Consider the following 12,698-nt stretch of genomic DNA (forward strand, 5'->3'; position numbering starts at 1 on the left):
TTACTTACCCTGGCAAAAACTGCTGTTCGGGTTTCTGAACTTGCATGATTTTCATCTCAGTATTTTGAAAGTCGGTTATCTGAGAGTCGGGATTTAGAAGTGGACATATATATATATATATATATACACACACACACACACACACACACACACACACACACACACACACACACACACACAAATGACAGAGAGGAGGAAAAAATGGAAATCAGGTAGTCTCCTCTGGAGCTGCAGCAGGGAGATCAACATTCTAATGTCCTAAAGCACTTACCAAAGGTCTTAAATGAAGATCTTCCAAAACATGGAGCCGGGAAAAAAACTCTGAGGAAGGTAGAAAAGCGACCACACAGGTGCACTGTTATGGTGAGCACATAACTTGTATCTGATGTTGACATTTCCGTCTGTTCAACCAATGGGACAAAGTCCCCGGGTAATTGAATCCCAGAGTGATCCTCATGGAAGGATATTTCACAAGTATGAATGAACCGAAAGCAGCTCCACTCGTGAAAAAAAAAACAAAAAAAAAACATCCAGTCTGCAGTGAACAATAAATGTATGAACATTTGACCACATAGTACCAGCACAAATATTGTCAAAGGATGTTTTAGACAAAAAGACAGAAGTGGAGACTGATCTTGTTGAAAGTACTTTTGTGGTTTTTGGTAAATCCAAGTCTTTGATCTGATAAATAAGAGAGATGCAGTTAGCTAACTGCAATTTTTGACAAAGCCTTGCCCAATTTTGCTTTGGAAAAGGATACAAATAATGGATCAGAGTTCCTGAAAGGCTTTGCCCTGTGGATGCAAAATCACAGCTATGTACATCCAATAAATGAAGCATATATTCTCCTTTATTGGAGAAATTAGGGAAGAAGACCAGTAAATGAATGGAGTGATTGAGTGCTGCCTCTGAAGCCATCTTAGGTAGAAAGGAGGGGCTGGTGTGTAAAAAATACCCTGCTTTTATAAAGAATTATATATGGAGGCTGACAAGATAAGCCCTGGAGTTCAGATACTCTTCTAGCTGATGTAAGAGTCACCAAAAAGAAGGGTTTCCATGACAAAAACTTTATAGCCACCTCGGCTGCTGGTTCGATTTACTTTTTCCACTTACTTTTGTAGCTCTTCCTAGGTGAATCTTTCTGAGAGTATGCGAGAAAGCCTGGACTGCCTAGCCATCACTAGAAGTGGAGAAACCATGCGGTCAACTTGAGGGCCCGAATGTCCACGTGAGGCATCCCAGACAGGAGTTCTGGATCTGGATCCAGTACCCAAACAAAGTGCACCAGACGAGGCCAAAGGAAGGGGAGCCACCCCTGTCAAGGTCAGTAGGAGCAGCAGTAGGGATGGAAGATGGCCCAAAGTTCATGGCTCCAATGGGAGATAAAGCATGAAGAACTCCAAACTGAATCTGGGTCCCAAGGAATTTCTTTATCATACTACCCACATTACCTCTGGCAGACCTGAAAAACAAATACAAGGAGGGGGCTCTAAAAGCTCACTTGACTTGTGTTTCCTGTAAGAACAGGGAATATAGCCTGTAAGCTATTATCTCCGGAAAAAGTCTTGGTTCGTTACGACAGGGAGTCCTGAAGAGGCAGGAGGAGGACACAGTGGAACAGATGGAGCTGAAGCCTTAGACACCTTAGCTACCAGATCAGCAGCCAATGAAGGACAACAGTCAAGGGATTGTTTCCTAGATTCTTTAGCCTTTTCTTTCTGCTCATCTTCCTTGTGCCCATTGCACTTGTCCAAAGGCTTCTTTCCTGACAGGAATGCTCCAGACGCAGACAATGAAGCAGGTGGAAGAATGAGACTTTTGAAGACCAGTTTTTCCCAATGCTTGACCACTGCCTTATGTCCAAAGGTAGTGCAGCTATCACAATCCTCATCTAAGTGACTAGCCCCTAAAAAGTAAATACACTTGCCATGAGAATATGAATTGGATATCTTATGGCCATGAGACACATTTCTCAAATCTAGAAGGTTTATCCACCATGTCAAATAAGAAAACAACTACAACAAACATGGCAAAATATTTGAGGAAGAAGAATACCAACTACAGTACAGAGAAAACCATACAGAGCAGAGGGTAAATACAGTAGCATACCAACAATTTGGAATACAAGATATCAGGAAAAAGCACTGGCAGGAGTAGTACAAAAGACCACATGGCCAAGAAAGGCAACAACTTTTTTTTCTCCTTAGGTGAGGAAGAGATATGAAAAACAAACCGAAGAACAGCAGTAAAGTAGTACTGCTATGGTAAACAAAAAAGGTTTTACACCTATCTCCAAGCCTGAGCCATGAAATCCACGTTCAAACACACAGGGTGACAAACAAAAGCTGAAATATGACTGGGGTTGGCACAAAATTATGGCTAAAGAGAGGAACCTGAGCTATGAATCCTAAGTCTGGAAAACGGCTGAAGTAGGATCAGAGGTCAAATCCAAAACGCATCGGTTGAGGAATTGACAGAAATGACAACATCAGATCAGAGGAGAGCAATATGAAAATACTTGAACATCTCCAGTTAAGGTAAGTTCCCACATAATTTATGTTCACCACACTGTTCACTGCTGTGGTAGTGATAACACTTAGGAAGACTCTCAAAGCATAGGGATCAGTGAGTGGATGGCTGCTCTAAGAAACTATTAGTTGCAGCAGTCCCTGCAGAATATCTATTGCAGATCCTGCCCTGAACCTCAAGGTAATGTCTAGGTTATAATGACTGCACAAGGTGTGGACAGATGACCAGGAAGCTCCTACAAAGATGGTCTAGGTGCTGTTCTCACTATGGAAGGCAGTAGAGACTGCTGTTGGTCTTGTAGTGGTGGCTCTCGCATAGCCCTGTTATAATCTTGCTACGGAAGAGTAGTAGGAGGAGATGCAATGAGTCATCCATTTAGAGACTGTCTGATTAGAGATAGGCTTTACTCCCCCAAGTTTTGCAAAGACTATGAATAACTGATCAGATTTCCTTTCTGCTCTAGCCCTTTTTAGACAATCTCAGTTACCTATGCAGACCTACTGTGTTGCAGGATCCTTTCCTCTTGTTCTCTGGGGTAGGACAGAACATAAGGAAGGTTAATGGCTTGATTCAGTGAGACTTCTGTCACTACTTTGGGCATGAGAGTAGAAATCATATGAAGAGTTATTCTGTCCTTTTGGAAAATTAAGTGTTGCTTGCAATTAAGGCCCTGCAGTTCTGATATTCTCCCGGCAGATGCAATTGTCCACTAAAAAAAGTATTCCAGGTTAAGCATTTGAATGTTACAGTGATTGTTGGCTCAGATGGTGGCAAACATAACTTCTCTAACTCATAACTAATGTCTCACAGTGAAGAAATTAATCTATTGCAGGCTCTCAAGTGTGAGACCCTTTGAGAATATTTGGTTTAGTGGTAGCAGAGAATAAAGTAGGATCCCTTGGAAAGCAGGCAGAAATTGTGACACACTTACCTCTACCGAATCACAAAACAATCCTGATCTGTAAAGGTCTGACAGGTGTCTGGGGACAAAGGACACTGAAGACTGGTTAGCTTCCAGGGATTCGCTGTGGCACTTAAGGAAGCATATTTTTTATTTAACTAGGAATGATTTCCTTGCATTTGGTTTCCTAGCATCCCCTAAAATGGAAAGCATATTCTTGGAAAAACCTGTGCCTAAAGAGAATTAGAGCTAGATCATTCATGCTGTCAGCTTTAGGGTCTCCAAGTTGAGGTGTGTGAGAGACCCCTTGTTTTTCAGTCAAGAGGTCCACACAAACAAAACAGACTCAGGGAGCACCAGTGCTCCCTCATCAAAAAAGGAGGTATGGATATCAATTCTGACCTGTCCCCCTATTTCTTCTGTATTACCCTGAGGAGAACAGGGATGGGAGGAAAGGCATAGAGAAGCAGCACTGACCAGGTTACTGAGAAAACATATACTGCTCGGGTCCCAAGGGCTTGATAGCCTGGTGCAAAATTTTTAGCAGTTTGCTTGTTTTTTTTGGAGAAGCAAAAAGGTCTACATCTGTTAGACTCTGAACTAAATCCAGAAAAACTTCCCTGCTAACAACCATTCCTAAAGGTCTGTTTCTGATCTTCTTTACTAATTCTCCACAATGTTTCCAAAGAAATAACATAAGATGCCCTCAGGGTCATTCTTGACCCCCTAGGTGAAGTACCATACCTCCATGGCCAGCCAACAAAAAAGTGTAAGTTGGCTGCCCTCTATTTGCTGATGTGCATTCGGAGTACTTGCCTGCCACGTCTGTTTGAAGGTTATGATGGCTAAAATACACACATTTTCACTTTGATAGTGATTTGCTTTTTCCTCCAAGTCTTGTTCCACATCCCTTAAGTTATCGGTTTCCCTGAATAGGTCTAATAAGCTAAGTCTGAGGAGTTTATGGTGACTGCCTAAGTTTCCGGACGAAGCTGGAATGGGACCCTTGATTAAAGTTCACCTACTGTAGCCACCATAAAAACTATTTCTTAATATAAGGCAGCAAAGGAATACTGCTCTGCATGTACTAGGCATGCTGGCTCATTATGTTACTCAGGTGCTACTGTAGTTTTCTCATACAGAGCTTTGCAGGACTGAGGAAGCCATATACTGCCACATCCAAAATAAATCCCTGGCAGTAGTCTGATTTTACTGCTCTATGAAAGTAAAATGAGAGGTCATAAATGGCACCATTTCTGAGGGAAAGAATGTCCTCTGGTTTGCAGTACACCGAAGTGTTGCCAAAAACTGGAATAGTAGAGCAAACATTGGCTGCAATACAAGATGGTTCACAGTCTCTCTCAGGCTCTGAAAACTAGAAAGGGTAAACTGCAGAACTATCTGTGTATCCTTCCAGCTTGGGGCCTGAATCAGACAGACAATGAGGAAGGGGCAAATGCAGATTCCGTTGGCACTGTAGTGGACAGTGACTGGAGCCAAACACTCTGCAAATATCCTTGTTACAGCAGATAAATAAAAGGACAAGGAAGTAAACTGGTATTGGGTACCTTCTACTCAAACTGTGGCACTGCCTTTCTATTCTGACTACACTACTACAGATATTTGCAGGCAGGCAGCTTTGAAGTCTAAGGTAACCTTGAAGGTCTGAGGGGAATAGGAAAGACAGCAGGGTCTGTAAGGTTCACTTTCTAAACTCTGGAACTTTCAAAGTCTGATAATCTCTGATAAGTTTATAACTGGCCTCCAGGGGCCATCTTTTTGGCACCAGAAATAGACAGGAGTGAAACCCTCTTTTTCTTCAAGCTCTAGTATGCCCTATTGAGCCGCTTGTATCAAAAAGGTCCAAAAGTATGGGTGTGATTACATCTTTCTTCTGGGTTCTTTGGGATGCCTGAAAAAGCTGGCCTTTATATGAAGAGGAGCTTGTATCCTTGTCATAAGATTTTTACAGCTCAAGTGTCCCAAGTGATTTTCTACCACTCCTTTACAAATAGTCCCAGACATCCCCTTTGTTCTGGTGGTGATGGGAAAAGAAGGCTTGTTTAGTGACAGACTAGGTTGAGGTGGGGGGAAAAGTTCTATTAAATCACAGCTGCTCCCCTCTGGTGACCCAGTGGTGAAAGTCCCCAAACATTATCTTGTCATTTGCTTCACATTTGTTTTTTTTTTGTCTCCCCCCCCCACCCTTAATAACCCTTTATTTCTATATGACAGCCATGTCAAGCACATGTAACAGGCTGGATTATGAGCAACCAGACCTGATCATAATTCCTTGTAGTGCATTAGAGCTTTCCTTCTCATGTACCATAAAAAAAGTGTTGGGAGCACTAAATGTGTTCCAGCTTTGGAAGCTGTAGCATGTTTACTGCTTTCACACACTGAACGGCTGCCACAGCAGAACTGCTGTTTGCACCTCATTTGATCTTTTTCCAGCCTTAAAATCTGAATAAGGTGTTTCACAGCTTCATACCAAGTGCTATCAATGCTAAATCACAACACTAGACTTTAAAAGTGGTAAGCAGTGTGACAAAGGGGGATGCTTTCAGCCCAGCTATCTGGAATTTTGCAAATTATATGTAATTTATGAATAGCAACATGACTTGTATAGAAGTGTGACAAGGGAGATACTGCCAGCACAGCTGTCTGGAATTTTGTAAATGGTTGTGTGTCATTTGGGAATATCAACATGATTCTGATGAGATGTTTGTGTTACAAATGTATTAGAGCTGTATGTCATAAAAGATGGTTTGTATAGACGTGTGCTAAAGAGGTATTTTACAAAGTGCTGTCTGAAATGCATCCACAGTGTACCCTGTTGGAATAGAACAGAAATGCACCCGCACTGTTGTAACTGTTTAGATATACATATGTTAGCAGTAGAACCTGGAATACAGAAGGTTAACTTCAGAAAAATAGCTGACATTAAATTACTTTATTGCCAGGCCATAAAAAGATGTCATCTTTCAGTTTCAGTACCGTAACAGACACAATGTCTAGAAATAGGGAACTTACTGTATTGTCTTGGAAGTGTTTTATTGTTTTTTGACTTCCAGCACGTACCAAGATCTGAGGAAAAGTCCTTGTGTATGTATTTTCACAGGCAGATGCTAAATACTGGTAGCTTTCAGCAGTGGGGGTTATACCTGGGATAGAGTCAGGTGACAAAAATATGTCATTCTGTAAGCTATCCCAGCAGTAATGTTTGAGATATTAATTTAAGAACTCTCTGAGAGACAGGGTATTTTGTATTCTTTCTGGGACCTGACCAGAAAAAACATTCACCACACATCTGCCTTGCTGCTTTAATTAAGTTTCTAGGTTATAGTAATTCTCTTAGATATAGTCAGGAAAATAGCAAAGTCTAGCTTAGATATTTTTATTTATTTGAGACTGTCCTGCAATGTTGTTTTAAATATTTCCTGTGATTTTGAACTCTGTCACTGCAAATATATACTGTCTATCTTTTGCTCTTTTATTATTAAAGATATTTAAACCTTTCATTGTGGCTGATCTGCCTAGAGATATTTAAGTCCCGAGAGTACTTGCATATTTATTTGGTGACACTGTGGGCCACTCCTAACAGCCTTGCTCTTGGTCAAACTACCATTTTTATGGATAGTAACATTACACAGTAAGATCAGACACCGTTTGTTAAGGGCCTTAATGTAGCTGCTAAAGAGGTGCCTGGTGGCAGTGGTAACTACCTTATAGTCTGGGCAAAAGGGGCATAGCTAGTAAACCTGTGTGAGCCTTTCCCAGCTGTATGTATGTATACAAACCAAGCTTCAAAGAGAGAGAGAGAGAGTGTGTGTGTGTGTGTGTGTGTGTGTGTGTGTGTGTGTGTGTGCGCGCGCGTGTCAGCTAATTGGGCAGGGACATGAAACACTGGTTGGTCAGAGAGGGTTGCTGGAGGTCTTGGCCACTCAGATGAGATCTCAACTCTCTAGCTGTGCCAGTGGGGAGTCTTATTGGGGATCTGGAGAAACCAGCCCTGGACTGACTGTGGTCTCTGTGTGCTCTTAAGGGAAACTGCATTTGTTGCAGAAAGATGCATCTGGAAATACTGTGTGTACTTGTAATCTTCCCAATGTATGTCCCCCACTGGTGCTAGTGGTGAGGATTGAGGCTCCTTGATTACTGGTCCAGTGGTGGGGCGACACAAGCAGTATTAAACAAAAGCGTGTTTTACATCTCTCTGATGTCAAGTCTGCAAATACTGTAAATAATACTGACAATGTGCACATTCTGTCACTCTTCTGCATTTATTTGCCTCTGTAAATATATTGATTGGTTGCTGTTTCTGCTGCAATGTAGTAATACAGCTCTTCTGGAGCCAGGGTTCATAGGTATACACTAGGCTAATGACCACTAGGGCTCTTAAAAGCCTAGCCATGCAACCCAAATGATCAACAAATTTGACTCACATAGGTGGTGATTTACTGAATGCCTAGAGACATAAGAGGCAGATGAGGGCTTAACTTCAGATAACTCATTCAATGGTCCAAGTTGCTTTTAAACAGGGAAAGGGAAGAATTCTGCTTCACATGGATGGAGAACCTGTTAAAGAGAATGGAAATTCTCTGAGCATAATCGCAGTCTCTCCAGCACGTCCTATTTATGACACAAGCAAAATTTGGGGGTTTTAATCTTGAGGTTCTGATGCTGTTTGTTCTACTGATGTGCAACCGGTTCATCAAAACAGGGTCCAGGGATGCCTTATATGCCAGGCAAAAATCACCTCTCAGAAGTCTGTACGATATGAAGAGACAAGGCTTTCAGTTAATGTAGGACACTGTGGTTACTCCCAGTATTCTTTTTGTCAGGAACCTTTGTGACCATTCCAGTTGCTGCATGTATCTGGTTACGTAAGTACTGAAGGGGGATTTGTCTCTATGATGAGTTTAATGAAGGCTGAGTATGAGTACAGTGGCATAACGACCTCTCCGGACCTAGATGCCATGTTTTTGCTTATAAGTTGAGCAACGCAGAAAGATTTTCTTACTATCTTGGACAAATGTTGGTTGAAGGCTAGGTTACTATCTACATCAGCTCTCAGATCCCCTTGACTACTGAATCAATGTTAAGGGTGTTTTATTGATGAAGTATTTACCCAGGGTGATAGACTTCCCTAAAGGTACTATAATGCATTTCTTAGTACTGAGTTTTAAGCCATGGCTTTGGCACCAAGTGTTTGTATTAGACCTTCCTGCAGGGTGTCCTCATCTTTGGGGGATTCAATGACTGCTCCCAGTTTGCAATCATCTGCAAACTTGGTTAGCCAACAGTCTGACACTGGCTTTGACTTCCAAGAAGTAGAAGCCAAAGAAGAGTGGGCCCAGCAAAGAGCTCGGAGAGGGGGGGGGGGCGCTCCACTGTTAACCAGACTCTTTGTAGAGGTGGCCTCACTGATTCTAACCTCCTGAGTCTGATCAGTGAACCAGCTAGCAATCCAGTGTGTTATAAATTGGTTTATACCTAGTTTTGAAAGTTTGTTGACAATACCTGAGTGGGGTATTGTATCAAAAGCGTTGGCAAGATCTAGGTAAGTAGTATGCACTGTTTTCCCCCCTCACTCATTGTCTTAATGACCTTTTCAAAGAAGTCCATCAGATTCAGTAAGCATGATCTTCCTCTGACAAAGACAAACTGGGATAGATCCAGTGTCTGGAGGGATCCTATGTTCATGCTGATAACTTCCATGCCTTTCCAAATTAGACTACTCAGATGAATGGGTCTGTAGCTTTCGGAATCTGTTGAAGGTCCTCCTTTATGAAAGGGAGTGACTGTCACAGTCTTTCATTCATGTGGCACAAAGGCTGTTTTAAGACTACAGTTAAATAATGACTCCAGGGGTCCTGATAAGTCATATTTTAGACTATTCAGGAGGCATCCTGGGATGTTATCAGGGCCCACTGCAGCCATGTTCTTGGCTTTAGTGGATGCAACCCATACATGCTCCTTACTTATAGTTGAAGGGTTATGCTTGATGGTATTTTTGAGGGGATTGGTTGGGAGTAAATCTGGAAATTAATTTGTCTCATAACAGGCTCACTATATTTCCAGGCTCGGTGAAATGTGGCACCATTAACCACCAGTTCAGCATATTGCTGTATGCTGCCTTTGGTTTCTGACAGTTATAGAAGGCCTTACGGTTATCTTTCACCTGGGAGGCTATCTTAACCTCATAGTTGGCTTTGCTTGACCTTACTAGCCCTCTTAGCGGTCTACTTACTATGATGAGAGAGTTTTTGTCTTTATAGGAATTACCCTACCTGATTTTTGCCATATTTTCTTTTTCTTTTTGTTGCATATCCTGTTTAATTTGGGATGTCACTGGGGTGTTTTGATTCTGGGGCTAGTCCTGGCTTATTTTTGATAGGTACAGCAGCCTCTATGCAGTCATTGACATGGTTGCACAGAGTTTCTGAGAGCACTTCAACATAGGCTGCTGTGTTCTCTGGTTTGGAAGTACTGAATTTTGACAAACCATCACTTAATAAAAGGTAATTTGCTTTGGAGTAGTTCTTGTTACTGGTTTTAATAGGATTACAGAGCTGATTTTTAAGGGGACTGCTTTATGTTTAGACCTTACGAGGGTGGATGAGACTTGTTTTTTTTTTGGGGGGGGGGGGCAATGTCCTCCCACATTTGCAAGCATGAAGACCACTACGTTGGAGCCTCTAGTGGGCATATTCACTATTTGGTCAAGGGTGTTTCTATATTAACTCCAGAAATCTCTGTGCCTGTAGATTTACGGCAGTGTATGTTTTCCAGTCTATACAGGGATAATTAAAGTGTTAGATTGGATGACAAGTGTCTCCAGTAGGTCCACATATGCACTGTGAGCTTCTTGGGACATGGAGGGTGACCTATAGCTGGCTATGATATGGTAAAGGATTTTGTCTATGGTGATCTGCACGTGAAAAAATTCCATGTCATCCTGTTTGACCACCCTAAAGGTTTGTTTGTTACTAATGTACATTTTCCACCACCTTCTTTAGCCCTTATCTGTGCAGCTACTGGTCAAAGTGTGGAAGGCACTGAAACCTTGCACTGCTGGGGTACACTCTGCACGGATGTCTATATACTGGAGTGTGAGCAGGGCTTGTAGGGAGTTTAGCTTTTATTAAGGCTCCTGGCATAGAGCAGTAACACCTTCAGTTTCGGATGAGTAGATTTTATGTTGGTAGGTTTGTCAATTTGGCATTGCCTAAAAAAGGCACTATGGGGTGGATACAGTTTTAGCCAGTATTCGAAAGCCTAGAGGGGAGAGGTGCAGACCATACTTGGCAAAGCAACATAGTCTGTTAACCATATCTTCCCAAGCCAACCAATACTGGAGCCCCTTAGAATGGCACCAGAAAGACAGCCAGTTGTTGAAATCAATTATTCTTTGCTCATATTGTCACATCATCCTCAGCATTGATGGTCAATGTTAGGCTCACACCAAATTGAGACACACAGTCTAAAAGCTCCATAATGTATCTTCATATAGTCTAGGGAGGTAGAGCTCAGGTCATTTATTCCTTAATAAACTATGATGGAATGTATATTGGTATCTTTGTCATAATGACTTGAGTGCATGTGTGATTTGGCAGATTCCGGCTCCAGATAAGCAACTAACAGTTGTCTTTTCCTTGTTCAGCCTGGTTATAGGGGCATCAGAATATCTTACAATGGAGTCCCCTATGACAAGAGCCCTGGGAGGTGTGTTTGCTTGTCTTATGGGCTTAGTGTTTAGGGCAGCACTGACAGTGATAGTATGTGTGGTGTTAGGTGTTGTTTTTTCTGAGGATCTTTGGGCTTGTTGAGGCATAGCTTTGACAATGGGTGGTCTAAGCAATCTTTGTTTTTTAGGGAGATTGCTTTTAAGTGCCTCATCATACATTAGTCTGCATACATGTTGTGTGTTACTTGAGGCAAGTGTTGTGTGTGTGTGTGTTTTCGACAACCTGATGTGCACTTGTGAGAATTTAGCCTCCAGTGTCATTGTCTAAGTACACTTCTAAAATACTGTGTCTGCTGCTTTAAGGATTAAGTGGTTGTCAGTTAACATGAGACAACTGCTACACTGTCTCAAGATGTTCACAGCCACCAACCTGGCTACTGAAAAGTTAGGAAGCTGCATAATCATACTGTCCCAGTCCCTTGATTTGCGAGCTGCAAGGGGGTGGTGTAGTGGGGTTAGGCTATTAAAGGTGCTTTAGTGGAGCAGATTATGCTAAACAGTACTAAATTCTTTTAACTTTAAATGTTTACATAGCACTGAATTCTACTAAATCTGTAGGTATTGCCATATGACTCCCAACTAGCTACTCCAAGCTTGCCAGCACATAAGGTATTTGCGATATATTGCCGCTTTACACGTAACAGTTTTATGGACTGTTCTACATGAAAAATTTGCTTTCTATGTGTTTGTTATTGTACAGGGCACTGCTACCCCATGCAAACATGCAAAATTTATAGCAGTAAAGAAAACAAAACAGAAAATTAACTAATAAGCCCTCTGGCCAATAAAATGACTACACTATGAGTTATGTTGTGTATTGCCCAACTCAAGCAAACACCTCCTGCCACAAGATCCATAACCCTTGTCCTCCTAATGCAAAGACACAGTAAGAGAGATCCACAAGTGCAATGCTACCACATCTAACTGGAAATCTACAAGTGTAATGCTACCACATCTAGCTGGAAATCTCTTGCTGAAACCAATTTCAAGACAGTCGTAGTAGTAACAGTAGGATGAAGAGCATTTTTTACAAAAAAAAAAGTGAAATTCGCACACAAAAGCAGGAAGCAGTAGCAATCACTCAAAGTAACTGAAGTGTGATTTAGCAATCACAGGCAATTAACGTTACCTGGGTGGCACTGAATACAAGTAAAACACTGCTGGAATGCAGTTGAAGACTCCAAGCTTTGCTGAGCTCATGGAAAATAAGCACTGGCAAATGAGGTTTATTTACTCAAGAGCAATACTGGTTTACTGGATGGGCACTCAGTATCATGAATCTATGTAAAACAATGGGTGGGAAGAGTACATAAACAACTTACACAACAGACAACAGCAATGAAAGAGGGGAGGGACTTTGGAAATCAGATCATCATAATGAGTGGAGGTCAGAGAGACAGCCTTATAAAACAAAAGAGAAAGGGTGGGACGGTTGGGTAGAACAAGCAGGCTAGCTAGAGAGGCATCCAGTTAAATTCAGTATTGGAGTTCTTTCAGAAAAGTTAGCTTAATGTGTTA

The 12,698-nt window shown here is 41.8% G+C and overlaps 1 protein-coding gene across 2 annotated transcripts in view; it reads right to left on the reverse strand.

Annotated features, from left to right (window-relative positions):
- Positions 1-12,698, reverse strand: part of LOC122811674 (zinc finger CCCH domain-containing protein 10-like) — a 3,783,075-nt gene that overhangs the window by 1,126,980 nt on the left and 2,643,397 nt on the right. The gene's annotated exons all lie outside the window — the stretch shown is intronic.

The sequence above is a fragment of the Protopterus annectens genome, chromosome 9.part0 (assembly GCF_019279795.1).
Source record: "Protopterus annectens isolate FY-2018-M chromosome 9.part0, PAN1.0, whole genome shotgun sequence".
In the NCBI taxonomy this organism is placed as follows: Eukaryota; Metazoa; Chordata; order Ceratodontiformes; family Protopteridae; genus Protopterus; species Protopterus annectens.